At 38.5% G+C, this 12,002-nt stretch overlaps 1 protein-coding gene across 1 annotated transcript in view; it reads left to right on the top strand.

Annotated features, from left to right (window-relative positions):
- Positions 1 to 10,510, top strand: part of pik3r3b (phosphoinositide-3-kinase, regulatory subunit 3b (gamma)) — a 515,510-nt gene extending 505,000 nt beyond the window's left edge. Inside the window, exon 17 of the transcript XR_013547854.1 lies at positions 10,037 to 10,510. The gene's annotated coding sequence lies outside the window, so the exon portion shown is untranslated. The remainder of the gene's footprint in view (positions 1 to 10,036) is intronic.
- Positions 10,511 to 12,002: the final 1,492 nt, after the last annotated feature.

The raw sequence follows: 12,002 nt of genomic DNA, 5'->3' as shown, positions 1-12,002 counted from the left end.
TTAGATATTAATAGAACTGACAGATATGGAATGATTACAAGGAAATTGCATGGAGATAAAAGATTAGCATCATTAGTTGAGGCCTGAATGGCTTTCTCTTATTTTGGTTTTCTATGTTCTTGTCAGCTCCCAAACTGATTGCACATAAGAAAAGATAAGGGAAATAAATTGCTCGTCGTAGTAATCTCTGTGTCCCTTCCCTCCTCTAACTACACTCTAGACAATAAATAATGGGAACCCTGCAAGAAAGGTATCAGAAGAATCATGGATGACTTTAGATGAATCAACTTGGCAAATGTAGCCTTGAGGTTGAATTCATAGAATACTTTCTCAGAACAATACAATTGGAACGAACAAATGAATGTGGTATTTTAAATCTGCTCATGTACAAAAAGACGGGATTAATTAATAATGTCATTGTAAAGGATCGTCTGGGGAAAAGTGATCATAACATGATGAATTTAATTCCCTTACAGAAACATGAGTCTTAACCTTAAAACTTAAGTCTTGGCAGTTACAAAGGTACACAGGCTGAGTTAGCTCAACTAAATGAGAAGAATATATTTTAAAGTAAATTGGCAGATAAACTGTGTCAAATATTTGAGAAATTTCATAATTCTAAAGACCGTACAAGAAGAATGATCCATGCATGACAAATAAAATAGCACAGGATAATATCAAATTGACGGGGAAAAAAACATACATTAATTTTGAAGATGAGAGGCAGGATGGCAGTTTGCTGAATTCTAAAATATTTTTTCAAATTATGTTTTTTTTTAAAAAGAGAAAAATACATGAGAGGATTAAATAGTAATAAAAAGGGTCAAAACTCCTAGAAGTATTTAAAAAGTGAGTCCATTGGAGCGTGAGATTGGGAAAATAATAAGCGGAAATACGGAAATTTAACTTGCTTCCAGATAGAACGTGCCAAAAGCAACCTAATAATAGTAGTAAGTCCACAGGCAAGAAGGGAGGAAGGAATTGAAAGTGATCATCACCACAGGGGAAAAAAGCAGGAAAAATAATGGGTTTAAAGGATAAACAATGGCCAGTGTCTTAGAAATTACATTTATTAGAGCCCTGAGATAGTTTGAGAGATACTGATTGTAATTTTCTTAAATTCGGTGGATGATGGAAATGTCCCAGTGAATTGTAAAAACACAAATGCAATTTCCCAATTTAAAAAAAAGGAGGAAGTTAAAATGCAGGATACTAAGCCAAGTAGCATGGCACGAGTCATTGAGAAAATACTAAATTCAATTATTAAGGTGGTAATAGCAGGGCGTTAGAAAATCATACAGAGTCAAAAATGGTTTCAAAAAAGTAAATCACATTTGACAGATTTATTAGATTGTTTTGAGGATATAATGATCAGGGTGGAAAAATCCAGAACAAATATGTAGATTTCCAGAAGGCTTATGATAATGAGCAATACGCACGAGTTCATGGCAATGAGAGTAATATTTTAGCATGCAGAGTGGGTCTATAATAGTTGGGGTGAAATTTATTGAAACATGTGAAAGATTCTGAAAAGGATTCATTAGAAAGATGATGTGAGGTTTCCCTATTGGGGAACCCAGTACCAGGATCACAATTTCAAAATAAAAGGTTGCATAATAAGGTGGGAGAGTTTTAGCTCTTAAAAAAATGTTGTATCTTTGGTATATTCAGCTGTGGGGAGTTGTGGAAGTTGAATCATTACATTTTTTCAAAGTTGAAATTCCTTTTGGGACAATCAATGAGTTGAAAATTATGGGGATCAGGCAGGAAAGTGGAACCAGGACCAGAATGAAAGAGCTAGTTCAAGGGAACATGCGGCCTACTCCTATTTGTGTTCTTGAGTGTAAAATGAAAATAAACAATGAAAACAAGATAGCCAAATTTCTGTATTTCACAGTGTTCGCATTCAACTGAATAGGGTTTCGAGTCTTACACTAGGTTTTTCAATATATCCCAGACTTGGTGTGTCTGTTTAAATTCAGGTCTGCATTCCATGGGGAATGTCTGAATTCCTCAATTCCCTCTGGAACCATCACATAGTAAAGCCACAGGAAATCCCTTGCATTACAAAAATTACATTAGTTTTTAAGCTGCTTGTTCTGAACATTTTTAGGTGAATAGGTGTCTGCTTGAGCAAGGCAACTGGTCTACTCAAACACTATCAAATGCAAGCATGTTTTAATGCATCTGATGGTACATCTGCCTCAGTCACTTGTTACCTACCAAGAGGTAATATCCCATAAATAGACCATCCAATATTGCAAGAAACACTATCATTTTCATAGCAGATAGAATAAAATGTACAGAAGTCAATTGGGATATAATTTATTAAGATTCGATGATCAATTAGCACAGTTGCCTTTCATGACCATTATGTTCATTTGAAACTGGCATCTTCAGCTGTTGCATTAAAATCAAAAACTAGAGCCCCAATTTTAATCACACATTCAAAATGAAAGTCGGGCTTGGGTTTAGCTCACGTTCTGCTTGGTATAGTTTTAGATAGAGTCACACCGCCATTGGTAGAGCGGGAGCATGTGGCCGCTGGCTGGATGAGGTCATGTGGGGCATGGGCAGTGATGTCACATTTTGTCCCTTATTTTGGGAGTTAGAAAGTTGGCAACCCTAACTTTAATATCCACAAAATATCCTAGTTCTTTATTTTTCATCAAAAGTAAAATTAGCTCTAAGCATTATCCTATCAGATCTTGTATTTCAAAGAAGATCACTTCTCATTCTTCTGGGCTCTTGTGAAAATATAATATGTCTTTGCAGGACAATTTATCTTGTAGGATAATTTCTTTGTTCCAGAAATGAATCTACTAAACCTATTCATCATTGGAAATCTTTCCTTATAGATGAAGATAGTAAAGCTGCAGACAATACTCCAACTATGATCACATCGACGCCCAACTCCTGCTCAAGTCCAAATACTCTTTACTCCAATACTGCATCTGCCTATATGTTCATGAGAAAAGCTAATATTTACCTCCATAACATGACATTACATGAAAACAAGTCATTGTGTGTGTTCAGCAGTGATTTCCCATACAAATGCATCATGATTTGGGCTGGTCATGGTGAATCGTGCCGATCCAGTGGAAAATTAAAATGTCATTCAATGATACAACACTCAGTCCACCAAGGCCATGCTGACTGAATCACGCATTTACACGAATCCCATTTAGATTTCGCCATTGCTGCCAAGTACAAAGGGAGATCCGTCCGGCCAAATATGGCAACGGCCTGGTTCGCTGCTGCGAAAAGACGAGACTGTACTAAGAACTTTTGAAACATTATCGGTGCCAGAAACGTGGCACCTCGGTGCACTGCCTAAGTGACATCTGCTATATGATATTACCAGATTGTATGCAAAAACAAAGACTTTTACTGTGCCTAGGTACATGGGACAATAAAGTATCATTGTATCATTGAAAGTATCATTGAATCATTCACCTACACATGCGGGTCAATTTGCAGTGGCCACATAACTTACCAACTTTCACGCCTTTAGCACGTGTAAGGAAACCAGCCGAAACCCACTTAGTCACATGGTGAATATGCAATCTCCACACAGCACCAGAAGTCAGATTAAACCTAACAACCTACTTCCCCTAATTTGAGGAAGGACATTTTGCTATTGAGGGAGTGCAGCATAGGTTCACCAGGTTAATTCCCAGGATGACTGACATACAGTGCATTCAGAAAGTATTCAGACCCCTTCACTTTTTCCACATTTTGTACGTTACAGCCTTATTTTAAAATGGATTAAATTCTTTTTTTTTTATCATCAATCTACACACAATACCCCAGAATGAAGCAAAAACAGATGTTTAGAAATTTTTGCAAGGTAATTAAAAATAAATAACTGAAATATCACATTTACATAAGTATTCAGACACTTTGCTATGATACTGAAAATTGTGCTTAGGTTCACCCTGTTTCCATTGATTATCCTTGAGATGTTTCTACAACTTGATTGGAGTCCACCAGTGCTAAATTAAATTAATTGGACATGATTTGGAAAGGTACACACCAGTCTATGTAAGGTCCCACAGTTGACAGTCAGAGCAAAAACCAAGCCATGAAGATGAAGGAATTGTCCGTAGACCTCCAAGACAGGATTATGTCGAGACACAGATCTGGGGACGGGTATAAAACAATTTCTGCAGCATTGCAGGTCCCGAAGAGCACAGTGGCCTCCATCATTCTTAAATGGAAGAACTTTGGAACCACCAGGACTCTTCAAAGAGCTGGCTGCCCGGCCAAACTGAGCAATCGGGGGAGAAGGGCCTTGGTCAGGGTGATGACCAAGAACCCGATGGTCGCTCTGACAGAGCTCCAGACTTCCTCTGTGGAGATGGGAGAACCTTCCAGAAGGACAACTACATCTGCAGCACTCCACCAATCTGCTCTTTATTGTAGAGTGGCCAGAAGGAAGCCCCTCCTCAGTAAAAGGCACATGACAGCCCGCTTGGAGTTTGCCAAAAGGCACCTAAAGGACTCTCAGACCATGCGAAACAAGATTCTCTGGTCTGATAAAACCAAGATTGAACTGTTTGGCCTGAATGTCAAGCGTCACGTCTGGAGGAAACTAGGCAACGCTCATCACCTGGCCAATACCATACCTACGGTGAAGCACGGTGGTGGTAGCATCATGCTGTGGGGATGTTTTTCAGCAGAGGAACTGAGAGACTACTCAGGATGAAGGGAAAGATGAACGGAGCAATGTACAGAGATATCCTTGATGAAAACCTGCTCCAGAGAGTTCTGGACCTCAGACTGGGGCGGAGGTTCACCTTCCAACAGGACAACAACCCTGAGCACACAGCCAAGAAAACGCAGGAATGGCTTTGTGACAAGTCTGTGAATGTCTTTGAGTGGCCCAGCCAGAGCCCGGACTTGAACCCGATCGAACATCTCTGGAGGGACCTGAAAATAGCTGCGCATCGATGCTCCCCATCCAACCTGACAGAGTTTGAGAGGATCTGCAGAGAAGAATGGGAGAAATTACCCAAATATAGGTGTGCCAAGCTTAGCATCATACCCAAGGAGACTAGAGGCTGTAATCGCTGCCAAAGGTGCCTCAACAAAGTATTGAGTAAAGGGTTTGAATACTTATGTAAATGTGATATTTCAGTTATTTGTTTTTAATTACTTTGCAAACATTTCTAAACACCTGTTTTCACATTTTTGTTATGGGGTATTTTGTGTAGATTGATGATAAAAAAATGAATTTAATCCATTTTAAAATAAGGCTGTAACGTAACAAAATGTGGAAAAAGTGAGGGGGTCTGAATACTTTCTGAATGCACTATGATGAAAGAATGGGTTGACTGGACTTGTATTCACTGGAATTTAGAAGCATGAGAGGGGATCTATAGAAACATAAAATTCTTAAAAGGATTAGACAGGCTAGATGCAGGAAACATGTTCCCGATGTGGGGGAGTCCAGAACCAGGGGTCACAGTTTAAGAATAAGGGGTACGCCATTTAGGACTGAGATGAGGATAAAACCTCTTCACCCAGATTTGTGAATCTGTGGAATTATCTGGCACAGAAGGCAATTCACTGGACGTTTTCAAGAGAGTTAGATTTAGCTCTTAAGGCTAAAGGAATTAAGAGATATGTGGAAAAAAACAGGAATGGTGTACTGATTTTACATGATCAGCCAGAAGGTATCACAAAATGCTGGAGTAACTCAGCAGGTCAGGCAGCATCTCTGGAGAGAAGGAATGGGTGACGTTTCGGGTCGAGACCCATCTTCAGACTGATGATACATTTTCTAATTAATGGAGCTTACTTAATATTTCCTTTTAGTGATTTTTATTGTTTATTGTTTTAATTCCTTTTTAGGTTACTTTTTTAGATCAGTTTTTAATAGTTTTTGGATGTCAGAATTCTTTAGAAACATTTAAATTAACGGTTTTATAGGTTTAACTCTTGGTCGAGGATGCAGATGTTTCTCCACTTGTCGTCGAAGCACATCTTCGGCCTGGGTTCAGATCCCACCACACAAAATGCCATCTACAGCCAGGCTTCAGAGCCCACCACTCAATGTCATTTATGGTCAGGCTTCAGAACCCACCACAAAATGTCATCTATGGCCAAGCTTCAGATCCTGCCACAGAATGCCATTTACAACCAGAACTGCAAGGTACTGACAACTAGGTCAGCTGCTGGGACATCTGCACAAGGTAAGTGCAGGTACAGAAGTGGTCACTCTAAGGAAATTAAGCTTTTTAACTATCTACCTTTCATGTAACAGCTCAGCCAGGTTCCTATGTGTGTAACATTTACAAATTTACCAACATTTTAAAATATAATTTTTTCATTCACCCCCTAAAATAAAGACTAGTAACTTTTCCAAATGATGCTTCATTTGCTATTTTGTGTCAATCCCTTTGCTAACTGCATCATTCTTTTAGCTCGTCATTTTAAATGGCTTTATAAAACAAAAACAACCAGTGCATTCGAACATAAAACATGGAATATTACAACTTAGAACCAGGCCCTCCGGCCCACAGTGTCTGTAGCGAACTTGATGCCAAGATAAATTAATTTCATCTGCCTGCACATGATCCAGGTCCCTCTATTCCCTGTATATCCTTGTGCCATCTAAAAACCTCTTAAATGCACTATTCCATCTGCCTCCACCATTACCCATAGCAGAGAGTTCCAGACACCCACTACAATATGCGTACATTAAAAAAATCTGTTCATCCCTCACATCTCCTTTAAACTTTGTCCCTTTCACCTTAAAGGGATGTCTTTACCTCTTTGACATTTCAAACATGGGAGAAAAGGTTCTGACCTATGCTTCTCATAATTTTATCTACTTCTATCAAGTCTTGCCTGGTGTTTCAGAAAAAAACAATCCAATTCCATCCAAATTCCTCCACTTCCTTCCTGCAATGAGGTGACTGGAATTCCATGCAATGGCCACTGTCCTTGCAGCCTGTGCTTTCATCTGACCCATTAATATAGATTGTAAGTAGCAAAGGCCAAGGTAACATTCACCAACAACGAATCACCAATCTGAAAATGACTTTTCTTCCTGTCCTACATCCTTTTAACCAGTCCTCAACTTAACAATCTTCGGTGATGGACATCATCTGGATTTTCAAAACTCTTTAGTTAAATTTAGGGCGTCATGGTGACACAGCAGTAGAGCTGCTGCCTGACAGCGCCAGAGACCTGGGTACGATCCTGACTATGGGTGCTGCCTGTACAGATTTTGTACATTCTCCTCGTTACCTGCATGGGTTTCCTCCCACACTCAAAAGATGTACAGGTTTGTAGGTTCATTGGCTTTGGTAAAATTGTAAATTGTCCCCAGTGCATTTGCGGGGATTGTTGGTCGGCGCGCACTCACGGTCTGTTTCCGCTCTATATCTCTAAACTAAATTAATCTAAAATTGCAGCTATTGGTTCCTCCTTACCTGCTCGCTTAGTTTCAATTTCACAACAATCTGTTAGATGATTGCATTTGATCTATCATTCATAAAACATGCTGAACCTGCCTTGAAAAGTAATCCTTAAAAGGTCGAACAAAGAATCTGGGAACATGGCAAAATAATGGATAATGTAAATAATGAATGCAACCAAGAACATAAGAAATTAAAGTGAAAGGAATCCATATGGCCCAGTAAACAAACTACTATTTAAGGTCATAACCAATCTTGTACCTCTCCACATTCCTGTTGGATCACAATTGTGATCCCAATTAACACATTGAGTGACCACAGTCACAATTAACAAAACTGAGTTATTGTGGAGCAAGAAACTGCAGATGCTGGTTTAAACTGAAGATACACAAAAGTGGAAGTGCAAATAAATTATTTGATTCATATTCCCCCTGCCGAGTGTCTGGATAAATGATAGCTACGCTCAGGAATCAACAAATAATTCCTAGTAGTGTAACACAGGTCACTGCAATGTCCAAACCTTTGCCATGTGTTTAATGGGTGGATCGTAAGCAAGGCTTGGAGTAGAAATCAACTGATGATTTTGAAGCACGGTAAGTTTATGAACAACAATCAGCTGAGAATTATATTTGTTCTAGTAAACGTTTTAAACTGCTATATTTGTAAACATCTTAAAAACAGTGCATAGTCCTGAGCTTAAACGTGAATATCTGTATTGAAGCCTTACAAACAATATTGTCCCATTGTTATAGAATTTCCCCACTGGACAGAATTCTAATCAGAGTTGAGATAATCATATTTGAAGATAATCATTTCAGGGATATAGTAACCTGGAATTTTCGAAGATGTGCTGAAAAAAACAGCCCATAGGCAAGGAAATGAATTTGCCATACTTAACAAGCAATCATTCTCTGTCAATAACATTGGCTTTAATTTGAAATATCTTTGATAGATGGAACTTAATACCTGGCCAAAACAGCCTACAAAAAAGCTATAAAACTGAAATAACCCATCACCAGCCTACAATCTATATTATAACATTAATATTTTTTAAAGAATTATGGACAGAGACATTAATATTTCTTTGATCCATAATCAGTTTATTCAGTTACTTGACATTAATAGCAACAGCAATTACTTAATATAATATGCTGTATGTTTCAATAGCAACTACTGAAAATTATTCAAGTTACTGTACATAACCCAAGATCTTAAAAAGATCAAGAATTACTCCACATGCACGCAAATATTCTTGCACTTTTGTGCAAATTTACACTTGTAAATTTCTCGCTGCACCAATGCCTATCAATGCAACACTGAAAGCATCTTATTGGAAAGCATCACTGCTTGGTTTGACAACTCCGCTTTACCCAATATCACAAGAAATTGCAGTGCTGTTGTCACACCCTAAACATCACCTAAACCACCCCCATCGCCAACATAATCGAGTTGACATTGCTTTGATCACCTTTGAACTTGTTTAATTAAAAATCTTGGTTCATGGTTAATATAACAAGTCTGAATAAATTATTTTGGAGAAAAATACAAAATAGCTGATTCTGATGCTGGATCTCGACCTGAAATATTGGCCATCCTTTTGCATCCATAAATACTGCCTGATCCATTGAGTTCCTCCATTAATTTAATTTTTCAAAGTAAATCCAGATGCAGAATCCAGCATCTGCAGCCTATTGTGTCTCAAAATAAATGATTTTGCTGGACTGTAATGGTGATAGAAGTGGATACAATAGCAATTTCATGCAAGAAAATTAGATAAATTATTGATACGGAAACATTTTCACAGATATCGTTTGTGCAAAACTGGATAAATAACTGAAATGGAGAAATTTGCACAGAGATAGATCAGAGCTGGGTGTTTGGGCAATCAAAGCACCAATTCAGGCTCTATGGGCCAATTTCCTGTGTTGTATGATTTAATAATTGCAGATATATTTCAGCATGTATAATATCCAAAATGTAATTGCTCTCAATTATTCGTGGTTTATGTCAGAAATTCCCTTTAAATATTGTGCTCATGGTATACAGGCTGATTGATACTCAAAAGGTTTTCCAATGCATTGTTAAACAGTAGTTATATAAATTCATAAATGCTTCAGAAATGTTAATAGTAAGTTCTGTTTCTCATTTAAAATAACTTGAATATTTTTATATTTTTCTGATCAGGAAGCTTTTTTTGACATTTAATAGGAATCCAAGGGGTAACTTTTTCACACAAAGACTATTCCATCGTTTAAGAAACAGTTAGACAGGTACATGGATAGGATAGGTTTGGAGGGATATGGGCTAAGCGCAGGCAAGTGGGACTAGTGTATCTGGAACATTGTTGGCCAGTGTGGGCAAGTTGGGCTGTAAGGCCTGTTTCCACACTGTATGACTCTATGACATGTTATTATATTTCCAATATAAAGAGTCTGCATATTTGTCCCTTGGTTTATCAAATCATTTTATAACTGAATTTTTACAACTTATTTTCTTTTTCTGCCAATAGAAGTTTAGGCTGTTTGTAGATCGTTGTCAATATTGACCTGTAATTTGGTACACTATGGAAGCCAGTCTAACACCCTTTCTTATTATTTCACCATGCACAGGAAAAACTGTAATTTTATCATCATCCTCACCCGGAAGAACTGATTAAGATGTTCTCTGCAAGCAAATGATGGAAAGTGACATGGTGGTTAAGCAACCATACTAGAAATCTAGGAGCATCAACAAATAAAACACGAGCTATCAAGTGGCTCCCTTTCTCAGGGTTGCTGAATTTGGATAATGGAGTTCGCTCAAAATGTTCTTACAGTATTAGTCCCAAGATGGATAAAAGAGCTGAATTCCAGAGACACAGAATGCATGGTGTATCTTGGTACCTAACTAGGTTTGGTATTAAAACATCCTGCTAAAGGCCAATAGATATCGCAGAGAAAGTTATCTTCTGACTGGCCCTACCTTACATGAAGGAAGATGGTAGTTGTTGTTTTCAGATCCAGAATATGACGGCAGGAGTTATTTGTATTATTGTCCCAGACCCAACCACCTTCAGCTGATTGAGCAATGGCCTACCTTCCATTATATTTGTTGATCTTCACTTTTTTCATTATACCTGTACCTTGCCGAACTTGTGCATATGACAATAAACTCAACTCGACTTGACTGGGCTTGATTTGACTGATGTGCAATTTTCAATTCCATTTTCAGCTGCTAACATATGAAGCACTTTTGTGCCTACAAAAAACAGACAACACTGAGACAAAATGAAAAATAACATTAATGTGCCTAGAAATGATCAGCATCAATATTTGGGATCACGACTAAAATCTGAATAGGGTTGTTCATACCAGAGTGGCAACAAGAGCAGGTACCCTGTGACAAGTAATTCACCTAACTCTGTCAAGTGTGATAGAATACTTTCCATCTGACAGGATGAGTGCAGCTCTAATACAAAGAATACAATAATACCATTTGGCACAAAGCAGTCTTCTTCATAGGCTCACCATCTTCACTCCCTTCAGTCGTATAATTTTTTGCAGCTGTATACCATTTACAAAGTTGATTATACTAACTTGCCTAATGTACCCTGATCGTATCTCCCACAACTTCCAATGCCAAGAAGGAAAGAGGCAACACCACCATTGAATTGAAACACAACCATTTCAGGTCCCCAAAAATGTCATCCACAGCATCCAGATTTAGAAATGCAGTGCATTCAGAAAGTATTCAGACCCCTTCACTTTTTCCACATTTTGTTACTTTACAGCCTTATTTAAAAATGGATTAAATTCTTTTTTTTAATCATCAATCTACACACAATACCCCATAATAAAAATGCAAAAACAGGTGTTTAGAAATTTTTGCGAAGTAATGAAAAAGAAATATCTGAAATATCACATTTACATAAGTATTCAGACCCTTTACTCATTACTTTGTTGAGGCACCTTTGGCAGCGATTACAGCCTCGAGTTTTCTTGGGTATGATGCTAGATGCTTGGCACACGTGTATTTGGGTAATTTATCCCATTCTTCTCTGCAGATCCTCTCAATCTCTGTCAGGTTGGATGGGGAGTGTCGATGCGCAGCTATTTTCAGGTCCAGAGATGTTCGATCGGGTTCAAGTCCGGGCTCTGGCTGGGCCACTCAAGGACATTCATAGACTTGTCATGAAGCCACTCCTGCATTGTCTTGGCTGTGTGCTTAGGGTCGTTGTCCTGTTGGAAGGTGAACCTCCGCCCCAGTCTGAGGTCCAGAACGCTCTGGAGCAGGTTTTCATCAAGGATCTCTCTGTACTTTGCTCCATTTATCTTTCCCTTGATCCTGACTAGTCTACCAGTTCCTGCCACTGAAAAACATCCCCACAGCATGATGCTGCCACCATCAAGCTTCACCATAGGTATGGTATTGGCCAGGTGATGAGCGGTGCCTGGTTTCCTCCAGACCCTTTACTCATTAAGGCTTGGCATTCAGGCCAAAGAGTTCAATCTTGGTTTCATTAGACCAGAGAATCTTGTTTCTCATTGTCCGAGAGTCCTTTAGGTGCCTTTTAGCAAACTCCAAGCAGGCTGTCAT

This window comes from Rhinoraja longicauda, chromosome 11 (assembly GCF_053455715.1).
Source record: "Rhinoraja longicauda isolate Sanriku21f chromosome 11, sRhiLon1.1, whole genome shotgun sequence".
Classification (NCBI taxonomy): domain Eukaryota; kingdom Metazoa; phylum Chordata; class Chondrichthyes; order Rajiformes; family Arhynchobatidae; genus Rhinoraja; species Rhinoraja longicauda.
This window is presented reverse-complemented; position numbering and strand designations above follow the sequence as displayed.